At 42.1% G+C, this 16351-nt stretch overlaps 1 long non-coding RNA gene across 1 annotated transcript in view; it reads right to left on the bottom strand.

Moving 5' to 3' along the window:
- The window catches only part of LOC127487137 (uncharacterized), a 117149-nt gene that overhangs the window by 6961 nt on the left and 93837 nt on the right, over window positions 1-16351 (bottom strand). The gene's annotated exons all lie outside the window — the stretch shown is intronic.

The raw sequence follows: 16351 nt of genomic DNA, 5'->3' as shown, positions 1-16351 counted from the left end.
TACTCAGCAGCTTTCACCCATACATTTAAAAAGTCAATAATCAAGTTGAATTACCAAGTATTTGTAAACAGCAGTCGTTATAATTGCGTTAGTATTATTGTCATAATTCTGCCTATCAAGGTTTTCCCTCATCACCAAGTTATAACAAGAAAAAAAAAACTAAAGAACTTTAGAAAATCTTCATACTTAAATTAGCCTTAACATAAATAACCGACCAATGCATACTGAAATCTCACTTTGACATTTTCCAAAGAATCTCTGCTCCCCCCATAAGATAATAAGATTTTCAACTTAATTTCTGCCTCAATAATAGGACTGATTAAAAAAGAGAGAGAGAGAGAACTGGGTAATACCATGCTTATTCAAAACATATTGATCAAAGCCAAATCCCTGTTAAATAATGTTTTACATTCAAAAGATGGAAATCTTCAAAGCATTCTCCATTAATTCCATAAGAAAGTCACTTATGTGTGGCCCAATCTGTACAGAAAAAAAAATATTTTGGAACAAAATACTAAGCATGTCTTTTAACATAATAACAATCAACCATACCCCGGGCTCTCTCTCTAAATCCAGCTCTAATTTCTGAATGGGACAGGCCCTTCCCCGATGGTGTTTTCGCCATTTTCTGAGTTGTTCAACTTCTGCATTGAGCTTGTTGGAATCTAAAATCTAACTGGGGGCTTTTGTCCCTCAGGGAGTGGACAGAGGTAGATTCATCTAAAAATGCGTTAATAAAAAACTCACAGCAAGCTTTTTTTTTTTTTTTTTTTTTTGACAGGCAGAGTGGACAGTGAGAGAGAGAGACAGAGAGAAAGGTCTTCCGTTACCGTTGGTTCACCCTCCAATGTCCTCCGCGGCTGGCGCGCTGCAGCCAGCGCATCGCGCTGATCCAATGGCAGGAGCCAGGTGCTTCTCCTGGTCTCCCATGGGGTGCAGGGCCCAAGCACTTGGGCCATCCTCCACTGCACTCCTGGGCCACAGCAGAGAGCTGGCCTGGAAGAGGGGCAACCGGGACAGAATCCGGCACCGCAAGGCGGAGGATTAGCCTAGTGAGCCGCGGCACCGGCCACAGCAAGCTTTTATGAATCATCTTATAAGTGGCTAAATACAGGCATCATGTAATTTATCTCTCTCAACAATCTGCAAGGACGAAGTTCCTAAAGAAGTACAAGCCTCGTCCTCGAACGTCAGCTACTCATCCACCAACTCAGCCTTCATAGAGAGGAGCTGGGTGCAAATATCACAACATGGTGTGACTTTCCTGGACTGCTGCACTGGAAGCAATAACCTCCCCGGAGTAAAGGAGACGAAGACCCCAACATCCGGGTTACTCTACACTGAGCAAAGGCCAAAGTTCATCACTGGGGTTGACTCAGATTTCAGCCCCTGGTGAGATCAGAATCACCCACTCCACTTAATTCTGTAACTGTGCTATGACCACGACACTTTCATACAATGGCAAACTCTGCTACAAAAGAAATGAGCAGAACAGACCACTATGATGTAGAACTTGTGACAAATCAAAGAAAAATGTTGAACAAGAAGGCAAGTTGCAGTATATATACACTATATTACGTATTATAGGTACTTTAAAATATACAGAATGATGCTTTCTTTTTTATGGGACTAGAAACTAGTACGAGTAGAGATAAATAAATAAGGGTGAGCATGAGCAAATTCAGCATGGTTGTCTCTCTGGAAAAGGAAGGAGATGAATGGCATCAGAGAAGGGACACTGAAGGCTTGAACAAACGCTAAAACATTTTATTTCTTTTTTTAAAATTTTTATTTACTACCTTTTTTTTTATTTGAAAGGCATAGGCACAGAGAAAGAGACAGACGGAGATCCTTCATCGCTCATTCGCTCTCCAGAAGTCTGAAGCCAGCAGCCCAGATCTCCACATGGGTCTCCCACAGGAATGACAAGGGACCCAAGTACGTGAGCCATTATCTGCTGCTTCCCAGGGTGTACATCAGCAGGAAATTAGATCAGAAGTGGTGTAGCCAGGGCTCAAACTAAGCACTCTCTATTTGATTTCTTTCTTTCTTTTTTTTTTTTTTTTTTTTGACAGACAGAGTTAGACAGTGAGAAAGAGAGAGACAGAGAGAAAGGTCTTCCTTTTCTGTTGGTTCACCCTCCAAATGGCCGCTACCACCGGCGCACTGCACCGATCCAAAGCCAGAAGCCAGGTGCTTCCTCCTGGTCTCCCATGCGGGTGCAGGGCCCAAGCACTTGGGCCATCTTCCACTGCCTTCCCAGGCCACAGCAGAGAGCTGGACTGGAAGAGGGGCAACCGGGACAGAATCCGGCGCCCCAACCGGGATTAGAACCCAGGGTACCGGCGCTGCAGGCGGAGGATTAGCCTAGTGAGCCTCAGTGCCGGCTGTATTTGATTTCTTTAACATGAACATCTGATGTGTTTAGGGCTGAATGCTACTTTGTTCAAGTTAAGTGTGGATGCTGACAGTATATAATCGTTTTAATTGTTATACAACAGGTCTTCAAGAAGTTCCCAGAGGGGCCAACATTGTGGTGCACTGCAGGTAAAGCTGTAGCCTGTGCTGCATCAAGCCCCAGACGCTCTACTTCTGATCCAGCTCCCTGTTAATGCACTTGAGAAAGCAGCAGAAGATGGCCCAAATGCCTGGACCCCTGCCACCCATGTGGGAGACCTGGTTGGAGCTCCTGGCTCCTGGCTTCAGCCTGGCCCAGCCCTGGTCACTGTGGTCATCTGGGGAGTGAATCAGCTTTCTCTCCCTCCCTCTATCTCTCCCTCTTTCCATGTGTCGCTGTCCTTTCAAATAAATAAATCTTAAAGTTCATAGAATAAGTGCATTATGAAAAAGCCACACATGAATTTCAATTACTTTTTGCATCAAATAAGCTTCTTTTCATTGCACTTCCACTAACTTTTTGAAGCCCCCTTATTCTTTTGTGTTTGAATGTTTCATAACTTTAATACAAAAAATAACTGAATGTGTTCATGATGAGGAAAAAAAGACAAAGGAAGAAATGCTATCTAGGATATTTTCTCTAGGAAACTTTCCAGGAATTTATTATATACCATTTTATTTTCTGGAAACCCCTTTATCAGAAAATGAATGCCAAGATTTTCTAAGGACTTTTCAAAAAATGTATAGCATTGAATACTTAGAGTGAGTCCAAGTATAACTCTATGTTCTCAGTTAATCACTCCAAAAAATCTTGTCAGGTAGTTATTATTATTCCCGTTATAAAATTCAGATGCAAAGTAATTTGTTCCAGTCTGTAGCAGACCTGAGACTAAAACCTGCACAGATGTGGACCCAAGCCCATTCTCTTTTGTCAGTCTTGTACTGGAAAGCCATAAACACAAGACAGGAGGAAGGAAGCAACTCAAACTTCTGTCAGAGAAGCCGTTAGATTAGAATGGGAAGAAATGAAAACCCAGCTAGTGCAGAGCCAGCTAGAAGCCTAGGTTGAGGATTTCTGTTACCACCTGAAATCGGAGCCATGCTTCAAATACGATCACAAGATCACGAATAACTTACAACCATAAAATGGAACACAGGTGGGAAAGGCTGAACTCGCGGGAGAGAAGGCTCATTTCCGCAGAACGTGAATGGGGTGTGAGATTCATACAAAAGACAAAAGAGAGAAGAGAACTGATGGAGATTTTCAAAAGAGATCCGAATCGGAAAAGACATTGATAGGAAACATACGAAGACTATTAAAATATAAAAATAAAAAAAAGTGAAGAATCAAGCTGTAGCTTCTGAGATCTGAATCGCACCAAACTGTTACAACAGAACGAGGAGCTGAATCGTCTGATTTCAAAGGTAGGAAAATTGGAACAAATGATTAAATTGAGAAAAAAAAAAAAAAAAGAGCAGACTTGTGGTTTGTTTATTTTTGGAGGTTAAATGGAAGATTCTTTTAAAACGTGTATTAGAAGCATCTGATTCCACATAAGGAACTGGGAAATGTAGGACAGAGCAAAGCATTTTGCTTCTGTTTTCCCCAGCCTTCTGTAAGTACTTAGGTGGGTGTGTTTGGGTGGAAACATGAGCTTTTTTTCTGAACACCCTCTGGTCCTCCCCCACCAACCTGAAATCCTAAAGCTGTGTTTATGACAACACAATCATTTCTACAGTAACTAAAGAGCTGTCAGCAAAAGAGGATTATTGCTTAAGTTGAGAAATAAGCAACTAAAAAAATTCTTAAACCACAAAGAACAGGTTCCCATGCCAATATTCAAAGTGACAAAGCCAAAGCAATGCAAATACGGAAAATGTTGTGCACTGGGCAACCCCAACTGACCTTCTAGCAACTGGACTTCAAACTCTGTGGAAAGATGTCCACAGTTTAACCCAATAAGTGTCAGACTTTGATATACTTTGCTGACTCCTGACACATGAATTTATCAATGGATATCTAAACTCAATACGAGGCATCTGGTTTATATCCCATTTCCAACCCCACACAATATACAGAATTCAAACTGAGTCATTTGGACACTTTGTGATAAGAATTATGAATTTCCTGGGAAGGTCTGAGATGATCCCAACTCCATCCAAAATTAATTGAACTATCTGTTCAGTGAACGGTGCCTAGGAAATCCAGCGAAAAGCGTGATGTATTATTACTGTAGAAAATCTGTCAGACTGCCTACCGGTTTGGGAATGTGAAGGCTACCACATGGGCTTCCACGGTGAATTCAGTCTCCTCCTTGATAATTCAATCTCTGGAGTTTCACTCTCCTCTCTTCCATTTTTGTTACTGACAGGGAAGGGTATTGATGTTTTGTACAATAAATTATTTACATATGCAATCAGCTATACATCAAAAGACTCCTTTTGATAGGTATGCTAACTCAGGTCAAAGAAAAAAGCAACTGGGAAAGAAACGATTATCTATTTGAACGAAATATTTATTCTAAATAAAAGGAAGTTTAAACTGCCCACTTCACATATTTTAGAAATTGCAACATAACTTAGACCCTATATTTGAATCTGCCAAAGAACAAGTGATAAATCAATAGGACAGAATTTGAAAGAGAGCAATTTATTTTCCCATGTTGCTGGAGAATTAAAATGTTCAAGAGATTTCTAAAAGAATTTTTTGCTATCATTTCCACAACTATAAAATAAATGTATAATTTAGGATTTTTCTAATACTGTACAAATACAAATGTAGTATGAGTCTCAAAATTTTTAAATTTTCTCATTCCTCACATTTGGGCAAGTTGTATTTAGGGAATTGTGTTTAGTCTGTTGAAGCACTAGGGTATATTTCATGATTTAATCTAAGAAAGCCAAAGGGTTCTTTTAATGCTTATTTTAAGGCAGCTACAGAGGAGAGTATTGCAATCATTGGCAGACTCTGTCCTAATGCTAGCATTTTTCCCAGTCAGGTGAAATCAACCAGCACTGAGCTTCTTCATCAGCAAAGCCAGGACAATGCCAGCAACACTTCTTGCACAAAACTGTGAGAAGCAAATGGAAGAATCGAAAGTTTCAGAAATTCCTATCTGCGTGTGCACCTTGTCTCAAAAGCAGATTTGTGGAAAATGAATGTCGAAATGGGGACAAAACAATCACATCAAAGATAGAAAAAGCCAGAGGAAGGTCAGCACGTAACCCTACATGGCCACAAAATAGCACAACAGGGGTCAGAAGGTGGCAAACAGTGGCTAGTGAGGTGGGGGATTCCAGCAGACCACAGCCACGTGAATGAACACAGGAGATATTTCAGGATTTATGATATCTCTACACACAATTCAGTTCCTAAAAAGAAACCCAATTTTTTCATGATTCTGAAATTCTCAACAAAGTGTACACTGTATGAATGAAAAAAACCACCCAGCTATTTCTCTGTATCCATCCAATGCTGAATTTCACAGGGCTGTTTATAACATGACTCTTAGTATGGCCCAACGTAAAGACTTAAAATGTCACATGTTTAGCATAAGCAAATTTTTAATATATGCAAAAACATGGTGTGAGGCCAGCACACAATTTTTTTTTTTTTGACAGACAGAGTGGACAGTGAGAGAGAGAGGAGAGAGACAGAGAGAAAGGTCTTCCTTTGCCGCTGGTTCATCCTCCAATGGCCGCGCTGCGGCCGGCACACCGCGCCGATCTGAAGCCAGGAGCCAGGTGCTTATCCTGGTCTCCCATGGGGTGCAGGGCCCAAGGACTTGGGCCATCCTCCACTGCACTCCCAGGCCATAGCAGAGAGCTGGCCTGGAAGAGGGGCAATCGGGACAGAATCCGGCGCCCCGACCGGGACTAGAACCCGGGGTGCCGGTGCCGGCCCAGCACACGATTCTCTACTGGCTACATGACAACATTATAAATGTATCTCTCTATCTGGAGCAGCCATTCCCAAACATTTTGGTCTCAGGACCTCCTTGAATTCTTATTGTTGTTGACACAAAAGCCTTCGTGTAAGTGGAATCTGGATTCCTGTGATCACACCGAGTGCTCCTGGGACATCCTAATGACCATGTTTAATGCTCATTCAGGTCTTTTTCTGAAATTTATCATCCATGCTTTCTCCATGAAAGCATGTGGCCTCTTTCAAATTTCAATTACCTATGGCTCTTAAAACTACCAGCCTCATATGATCAGTTGCTGTGGTCCGTATGTGGTTTGTCCCCTAAGGTGCCTACGTTGGAGGCTACGTCCCCAGTGTGGTGGTAAGGAGCTGTAGGAGGTGGGACATAGTGGCAGGTGTTAGATCATTAATGGCTCTAAAACCAGAAGAGATTAACGTAGCTCTTGTGAGAGCAAGTTGTTGCTAAGACCAAGCCAGATCCCTGAATCACTCTCTGGCTTCCTGTTTTGAGATCTGATCTCTTCCTCCCCCACACACTACCGCTATTGTGATGCCATCCACTGTTAGGCCCCACCAGATACCAAACCAGTGAGGCCAGCCTGGCCTTGAACTTTGAACTTCCAGGGCTGTGAGGTAAACAGGCATCACTCTTTATAAAAGTTACCTGCCTCTGGTTCTTCATTATGGAAACAAAACACTGACTAATTCACCACTCACTGGGAGAATGAGCTGTACATTCACCAACTCTAAAATAGATAATAATTGGCTTAAATCAACAAACAAATCACTGGCAAAAAGTCAAGGGAGACCACCTCTTTCAAGTGCAGGGACAGAGTTCTGAGAAATCCTCTCTTAGCAACAGATTGACACTGGAATTCCACTTACCTTTCTTAAGTATCCTTACTTTTTACAACCACTGAATTAGCAAATGTACAATGATTAGTTAAGTTGGCCATAAATGATGCTGTTTTACAAAAAAAAATTCACTGACTATAGAAAATGAAAGAAATTTTAAGTATATAAAATATAATAAAAAGTATAGTAAGAGTTCATCTTTAACATGCTTGTATATGCCTTCTGGACTACAGAGATGTGCTTACAAAGAAATAAACGTGTGTAGGTGCTAGATCAAGATAAAAATAGAAATAAATATTTGCATAATTAGCTTTGTGATCTATTTAGATTTGTGTATGTTCAATGAAAATTTGATAAGAAGTATTTTTCTATCAATTAACATTCTCTGGAAACAAGTGTTAACTGGATACAGCATGATTTTAAAAACTCTTCCATTATCACAAGCTGTTTGGGCTATCTGAGGATGCTCTGCAGATCACAGATCTTCCTCAAGTACAGAGATGGACGCACACTGTCATAAGCATTGTAGCAGCCATCATAAGATTGTAATGCAGCTTGAGTACCACCCTTCTCTCTGAAAAGATAACCTTATTTTACACTGACACATGAATAAATTTACCTTAACAGGGAGAATAATTTATTTGAAAATAAATGTTTTGACACTTAACCTGCAAGTCAGTTGTTTGCAATAAAGCCTGCTGCAGACTCAAAGGATGACTATAGAATTACTACTCACTTTTTTTCCCGCCTCAGTGTTGTTTCCTGGTGATTTTTTTCTAAGTGGTTTGTCCTGTCTAATGTTATCAGTCTAATAAGAATCCATGTTTCAACTCTCTCACTGCTCTGGGCAGAAATTCCTGTGAACATGTCAAATGCATGAGTGAACGGACAAATTGGCCTAGTGGGAGAGCATACACACAAAAGTGAGATGATGGCTGACCGATTTCCCTAATAACAGGGGTTTTAATGAGAAGACAAAGCCCTTACTAAGGGTTTCTTAGGTTGTATTAGAAGTCAAGACTCTGCATTTGCTATAAGGCGAGTCCAAAGGGGTCCACAGGAAGACAGTGTGGCCTTCAGTTTGCAGTTGAGAGTCACTGTTGGTTTGAGGTGGAGCCCTGATGCACAGCATGGCTCCAAGTGCAAACAGCGAAGCCACACAGAACAAAAAAGACTGAAAAGGGAGAGTGACCTCAGATGGGAAGTATGACGGAACAATGAGGACCAAATAATGGAGTCCCACTCCACCTTTAAAATCTTGGCTTCAAATCTCCACTCATCCTGGCCTCTGAACTCAAAAAAAAAAAAAAAAAAAAAAAAAAAAAAAAACACCTGAATTATGTTCATTCATTCTAACCCTGAAAGGACACCTTTCCACCATGCAAAGACCAGAAGAATATGCTCTCTCCTCACCTACAGTCCTTGTGTTCCATCCACATTGCCACCCACTGTGCCTCAAGCCCATCTTCCACTTCAGTAGTTATTTAAATGTCTGCACAGAATCTCCAAAGAGTAATTCCAGTGACTTCCTGTTGTTGGTTGCTCATACACAGTTTCACAAGCGTTTTCTGGAATTCTCTGACCTATTTTTCATTTTGTTTTCTAATCAATGAAACAAGAACAAAGAAAGGAAGTCAGTGATCTGTCTCCTTTGTTTCTATGTGTTCCAGAGGGACGCTTTCTTTGGTAACAAAAGGTGTTCATGGGTTCTTACACTGGTTCAAAAGCAGAGACTGGCCGGTGCCGCGGCTCACTAGGCTAATCCTCCGCCTTGCAGCACCGGCACACCGGGTTCTAGTCCCGGTTGGGGCACCAGATTCTGTCCCGGTTGCCCCTCTTCCAGGCCAGCTCTCTGCTGTGGCCCGGGAGTGCAGTGGAGGATGGCCCAAGTCCTTGGACCCTGCACCCGCATGGGAGACCAGGAGAAGCACCTGGCTCCTGCCATCGGATCAGCGCGGTGCGCCGGCCGCGGCGGCCATTGGAGGGTGAACCAACGGCAAAGGAAGACCTTTCTCTCTGTCTCTCTCACTGTCCACTCTGCATGTCAAAATATAAAAAAAGAAGGCAGAGATTACAGTTCTCTGCTCCGTCGACAGAGTGTATACCAATATGCCAGTTCAGGAAAATTTCATTTTGCCAGACTAGTGTGATTTAGTTTTGTTATCATTAAGTTTCTGCTGGCCTTACCTGCATTTCATATTTAGAGCCTAGAAAACTGTTCATTTGACAAGAAGGTGTAGGAAGTCATTATTTCCAAGAGACATTCTGTTCACCACAGATTTGCTACTGATTCTGTCAATGGAATAAATTATTTTTAAATGTTTAAAGGTGCATGGTAATTCATTCTACTTTATAAGAGGTTTGTTTCAAAGTTTAACAGCAATATTGCTGTCTGTGAAATGCTATTTTTTGGCATAGGCTTACTGGCTTACTCAGGGAGTGTTCCTTCTCTCAGAGAAATCTTTTGGGGGTGGCCTTGATATTCCTGTTCATTTAGACAGTTGGCCCCTGTGGCTCTACAAGATTAGGCCAGGGACAGAGACAGGACTTTAGTGTGGTCACTTAGATCCTCTTACACAGGAATTTGGAATTGAGACTAAGAGAAAATAACTTTCTTAGCTTGTATCTGAAACTGAATCTTTATAAAGTTGGGTGGTATGGCACAGTCATGTTTGCAGAGAAAATAGAGAGAGCGGGGAGAGAGAGGAAAGGAAGAGGAGAGCAAGAGAGAGAGAGAGAGGGAGGAAGGAGGAGGAGGAGACAGAATTTTGAAGCACATATGTAGAAGGAGACAGACACAAAGCCATGTGGTCATAGTTAGAGAGGCTGAGAGAAAAGCTGCCTTAATTTCTGTCAATTTTCTTGTTTTTGAGTCCAAGACCTCCATGGCAGAAGTAGCCCCTAAATGCTCCTATTTGATTTCTACTTCTTAAGCTCACAGGAAAGATTGTGTAATTATTTAAATATAATCAAAAGGGCATTGAGGTTTACAGCTCCATCAATGATGGTATTTTCATTTAATACACTGCATTTTTCTAGTCCAAGAACTTCCTTTTGATTCTTTCTATAGTTCTCATTTTTCTGCTTGGATTTTCTTTTTGTTCCCTTATTGTATTCAACCTTGCCTTTAATTTCTTGAATATATTTGTTTCATCTATTGCATAATCCTTATTGTTAACTCCACTGTTTCTGTGAATCTCTTTCATTTATTTTGTTTTTTGCTGCTTTTTCTCTTCTAGCTATGGGGTTTTTGTTTGTTTGTTTGCTTCTTCACATACCTAACAATTTTTATTTTACGCTGGACATACTAGTGCTACATTTTGTATGTTATTCTACTAAGCAGTTAATTTATTTGTAGCTTTGCTCAGTCATTTTAAGGCTTGGTTTAAACTTTGTTCAGAAGGTCTAGACTTGCCTTTCCTCCAGGGACAAATAAACCCTACAGCAGACTGGTGTCTTGCTGGACACTCCACCAAAATCCAGAGTGTTCCTTGAGATCCCCCCCTTCTCACTGAAGAACCCTCGCTCTTTGCAAGCTAGGGAAGTTGCTGCCAGCTTAGCTTCCTGGCAGGTTGTCTTTCTCAGAAAGCGTCCTTTGCATATTCCCGCGGAGCCTGACCTGAGCATGTGCAACTCAGATGGCATGAACTCCTTCTCTCCGCAGTTTCTCCTCCCTGGAAAATGTTCTCAGACAACGCAGCTGGTTCATTATCCCAGACTCTGACCTCTGCTGCCTCGGCCCCGTAAGACCACTGAACTTCATTTGGACTCCCAGATAAAGGAATCTAGAAAGTGTCTCCAAGCAGAAAGTCGGCACTACTCTACAGCTTATCTTGTAATGCCATCCACCACTGAAGAAAATCACAATCCTATTTTTTTTACCCAGAAATTGTTTTCATATACTTTAAGCTGTTTTATACTCAGTTAGGGTGGTGGCTAGTCAGGAACAAATTAGCCTACTGTGGAAAGCACCCAAATATACTTATGATACAATTATTTCTTAAAATTAATTTTATCTGGAATGAATTATGTACTAAATATATTTTTTCTTCACCAACTTGATTAGCATTAGAGTTTTGTGTGCACTTTAGAATTGTTTAGAAGCTATTTTTAAAAAGGTTTACTTATTTGAAAGCAGAGTTACAGAGAGAAGGGGGAAGAGAGAGAGAGAGAGAGAGAGATCTATCTGCTGCTTCCCTCCCCCAATGGCCCCAATGGCCAGGGCTGGGCCAGCCAAAGCCAGGAGCCAGGAGCCAGGAGCTTCTTCCAGGTTCCCCGTGTGGGTGGCAAGGGCCCAACTTTAACAAGTTTGGTCATCATCCACTGCTTTCCTAAGCACATTAGCAGGGAGCTGGCTCGGAAGTGGAGAAGCCAGAACTCGAACCAGCACCCATATGGGATGCTGGCATCACAGGCAGCAGCTTAACCCACTGCCCCACAACATTGACTCCTACGGGCTTGCTTTGAAGCAGGGAAAATGTATTAGCTTGATCGTACTAGAGTTCTTTCTGTGCTTCTTCCACTCAACTCAACTTGCTGTCTATCCATCTCTAGGTCTTGTACGGTGTTTTGGGTTCCTATTCTGCAGTGATACCTTAGATCTCAGAGTATGTGGGCATCTTGGTTCATCCATGACCACAAGGGTCTTTGTGGATCCTCAAGCCTACAGAATACCAAAATCTGTAGCCCTAGACAGCTATCAGAAATTTCGTAAACTTCGAGTCCTCCTATTTGCGGAATTCAGTCTGCAAAGCCCTGGTACCTGTCCTCATAGCCAGGTTAGCCCACTTCACTCTGCAGATACAGAGTTGTGAAGCCACTACTACATGCTTGTGCATCTGAAGCCCAATAGGTGAGCTCTGCCATCAGTGATTAACACTAAGGCTTATCCATTTAGTGTTTAGTTAACTCTTTCATAATTTATCTATTATTGCTGTGCTTGAAGCAAAGCACAAGATCACGGAGTCATCTTGGCCAAAGAAACTTTTAATAACCAACTATATCTCCTTCCCTGTAGTTTTCATAATTTGAAATGAGGTAGACCAAATCGTTCTTTTTTTATAGAGTAAAAACATTATATAAAAGAATCAGAAAATTCAAATAATATGCCCTCATCAGAAAGAAACACCATGTATTACAAAAGGAACATCATTTAAATCATCAAATGAGTTCTAACTAAAAAATTCTGAAACTTCAAAATACCATCATCTTTGCCTTTTTAAAATTACTTCCTTCCTTTCTACAGTCATGTTGAATATCAATTTTTAAACAAGCATTAGAATTACTGTCATATGGTACATGTTTTGGATGTGGTTGGACATAAATTTTATTTTTCTTAATTTTTATGTGTTTAACTATTTGAGAGGTAGAGAGACAGAGAGAGATAGTCAAAGAGAGAGCTCTCATCCACCAATTCAATCCTCAAATGTATCAACCAAGATCTCCCATTTGAGTGGCAGGCTCAACTACTTGAGCCATCACCTGCTGTTTCCCAGGGTACATATTAGTAGGAAGCTAGAATCTGAAAGAGAGCTGGGACTTGAACTTAAGCAGTCCAGTGTAGGATGCAGGCATCCAATGTCTTAATCACTAACCCTAACATCCACCCAGGCACAAATTTTAAATACCCTTCATTGTAACATAATCCTGGTAAAAAAACATCACAGTTGAAATAGGTAATCTCTACTGTCCTTCTCTCTCTCTTGTTCTCTATGTAAACTTACTTTCTCAGTATGAGTTTACTATGCTATTATAGCTTCTCAGTTTATTACTACTACTAAGTTCAGATACTCATATCACAAAACCTGTTGAAATAATTTAAAACACTTAGGACAAGATGCAGGCAGGGTGGAATGACCACACTCTCTGATATGTTATCAGGCAATTTTTATGTACTAGTATCCAATCTTTTTTTCTTCTCCCTTTCTCTCACCTTCCTTCTTCCCACCCTGGCATCAGCCAGTTGGAGGGGTGGAGGGGGAAGGAGCTGCTCGTATAACTCTGGTTATAAAATCAGAGTAAAATTGAACAAGGGGGCTTGACACACGAGAGGCACCTGCAATCAACACCTTTTTCTTTTGGAAAGGCACAGGAGTCACCAGCATGGTGATGCAGTGGGTTACGACTGCCTGCCATGCCGTCTTCCCTTATGGGCGCTGATTCTCATCCCAGCTGCTCTGCTCCAGTCAAGCTCTCTGCTAAGGCAGCAGAAGATGGAGAAAGCACTTGCATCCAAGTGGAAGACCCAGATCAAGTTACAAGTAACCTGGCTTTGGCCTGGTCCAGTCCTGGCCATTATGGTCATTTGGGGAATGAACCAGCCAACAGAGGATCTGTGTGTGTGTGTGTGTGTGTGTGTGTAACTCCAGCTTTCAAACAAATAAACAGAATTTAAAAAAAAAAGACACAAGAGCAAATTCCAATAGCTCCAACTCACCAATAACTAGCTGAGCAGCCACAGTTGTGATCTGTTTGCTTCAAAAGGGAGATTGATGGGGCTAAAATGGCCATCAACAGCACACCAACAGATGCCCAAAGTGATACAGTCTGCAAATCATAAATTTTCAGTGGCTTTATTTGGTCTTTCCATTCTTGATAATATGGCAAACACCTGTCTGCTCCTTGCTAATTCTGTTGGTTTAACCCTAAGACTATTTCCTTCCCTATAGCCAGTGATGAGTGCCTTAGTGCATTCAAGTGGCTATGACAGGATACAGAAGTTTGGATGCCTTATAAATAATGGAAACTTATTTCTCACAATTCCGGGGGCTGGGAACCCCAGCACCAAAGCACCAGCAGGTTTATGTGTGGTGAATGCCTGCTCTGTATTTCAACATCATATGATAGAAAGACAACTAAGCTCCCTCAGGCCTCTTCCATAATGGCACTAATCCCACTCGGGAGGACTGTGCCTCCTGATCCAATCCCTTCTCCAAGGCCCCAGTTCCTAACCCTAACCTTCACCTTGGACACTTCAACATATGGAAGGGTGATGGGGGAGGGGGGGACACATTCAGACCATGGCACTGAGGTTCATGTATCTTTCTTAGGTATTTGTTTCTCTTATTCTTTAAGCAGATTTAATTATTCTTAAATAGGCAGCAAAAATCTTTAAAGTGTGGTCTCTAAAACTGCTATATCTACTCATTACATTATGCTAATGATGCCTGAGGCTTTACTGTTGTCCCACAGTAGCCACCACCCTCCACAGAAAGAGAACCTCCTTGAGCACTGGCCTCCATGTGCCCGGTGAGACTGGACTCCACTCCAGGCACAGGGTCAGTACTGTCACTGAAGTGACCCCCAGTCTCCTGGCCAGGAACTGGAGTTTGGCACCGCACAGGACAAAGAAGCCAGAGGGGAAATCTGACAAGGCAATCCCAGGGAACATCGTCCTCTTAACAAGAACTGCTCCTTTTTCAGTGTATTGTTTAACCTTCTTATAATTCTTGGAATGATGACAACAGTTTAGGGTGTGTGGGCTGGGGTTGGGGGGTAGGGAGGGGGAGCCAAAAGGATGTGAATGACAAAGCAGAAAGATGGAAACACCCAGAGTGTGAAGACTGTTATGCCACTGAATTTATCAACCCTAGAATGAGCTCATCTCTAATATTCTGGCTAAATGAGATTGCCTTAATATTTAAGGGACATTTAATTTGGGGTTGAGGTTTCTGTGATGAACAGACTAAAAAATAATCATTACTGAAACTGGAAAATGACAGTTTTAATTTCCCCAGGACCCATAACAAAATCTGCAAGTTGTAGAGTTGTGATTCATGTGCCATTTGGTCTGGTTCCAAAATCCAGATTCTATTTATTTATTCATTTATTTTTATTTATTTAAAAAGCAGAGAGTGAGGGAGAGAGAGATCTTCCAGCTGGTGGTTCACTACCCAAATGCTTGCAAAAACCAGGGCTGGGCCAGGCTGAAGCCATGAGGAGGCAGGATCTCTAGCCAGAGCTCCCATGTGGGTGGCAGACATTTAAGGACTTGAGCCATCCTGCTGCCTACTATGGAGCACACTAGTAGGAAGCTGAAATCTGGAGTGGAGACTGGACTCAAACTGACCCTCTAATTTGGAATTGACCCTCTAACTTGGCAGGAGCATATTAATTTTATTTCAGGCTCTTGTCTCATACAAAGATAAAATTTCTAAGTGCAGACACATGTAAGGTACAAAATAGGAACAAGATTTATTTAACAGTGAGAGACAAAACATACAATCACACAGAAGTGTGGGCCGCCATACATGGAGAGCTATCAGTCTTGATTGGGCCAGAGAATTGCCTGCAGGGAGAAAGGGTGGGGGAAAGGGAGAGAGACAGAGAGAAGACAGAGAGAGAAACTGCTACCCCAGTTTGCTGGGCTTGGTGCAGCAAGAACAAAAGCTTTCGATCCACTTTTCAGTTCCTTGCCTATGTGACTAAGAACAGACCTCAACCCCACTCTGTTGAGAAACCTAACCCCTGCATTCTTCCTAAACCAGCTCAACACCGTCTGTGTCGGCCAAGTCTGATAAAGCCGGTACTGGCCATGAAAGCCCACGCAGACTCACTCAGCCTTGCCTCACGCCCACCCGCCCGGAATTGAAAGCAGCCCAGGCTGTATAAACACCTACTCTGATCTGAGGGAGAGCAGTGCTCCCTGCCCGCGATGAGGTGGACCCCTCTCAGGTTCGTGTGCCAGTAAACCTGTGCTGGTTGTGGAGTTCCTGTCTCTCTTTCCTGACAGGGCTCCTTTATGAGGCAGGGAGGGGTGGCACCTCTACATGTGTGAGCCACAGGCAATTTTTGATGCCTCCAAAAATTCCACATGGAGCTTAATATTCACATTTTCCTGGCATCGCCCTTTGAGTCCTGGATGAAGCAGGTGCACTCTGGGAAAGAGGACATTTTGATTGACAGGTAGTGGGGTAGCATTGCATTTGAGGGATTGTAGGGACTTCCAGCTCACGCAGACCTAAACAGCAACCGACTTTCACCACATCAGGATGAGGGTGTCACAAGGGTCAGCTTAACCTACTGCACAACACCCAACCCCAAAACTCATAGTCTGAAATGTCATGCTGAATTCACTTGTTAAGGATATATTTGATACATATAGTTAAAATGTGTTCATCTTCCATGGTTCCTTTACATGGATCCAAACTTGACAGTCCATATCTCACCTTTATT

The sequence above is a fragment of the Oryctolagus cuniculus genome, chromosome 8 (genome assembly GCF_964237555.1).
Source record: "Oryctolagus cuniculus chromosome 8, mOryCun1.1, whole genome shotgun sequence".
Lineage (NCBI taxonomy): Eukaryota > Metazoa > Chordata > Mammalia > Lagomorpha > Leporidae > Oryctolagus > Oryctolagus cuniculus.
Note: the sequence above shows the minus strand (reverse complement) of the source record. Positions and strands in the feature narration are given on the sequence as shown.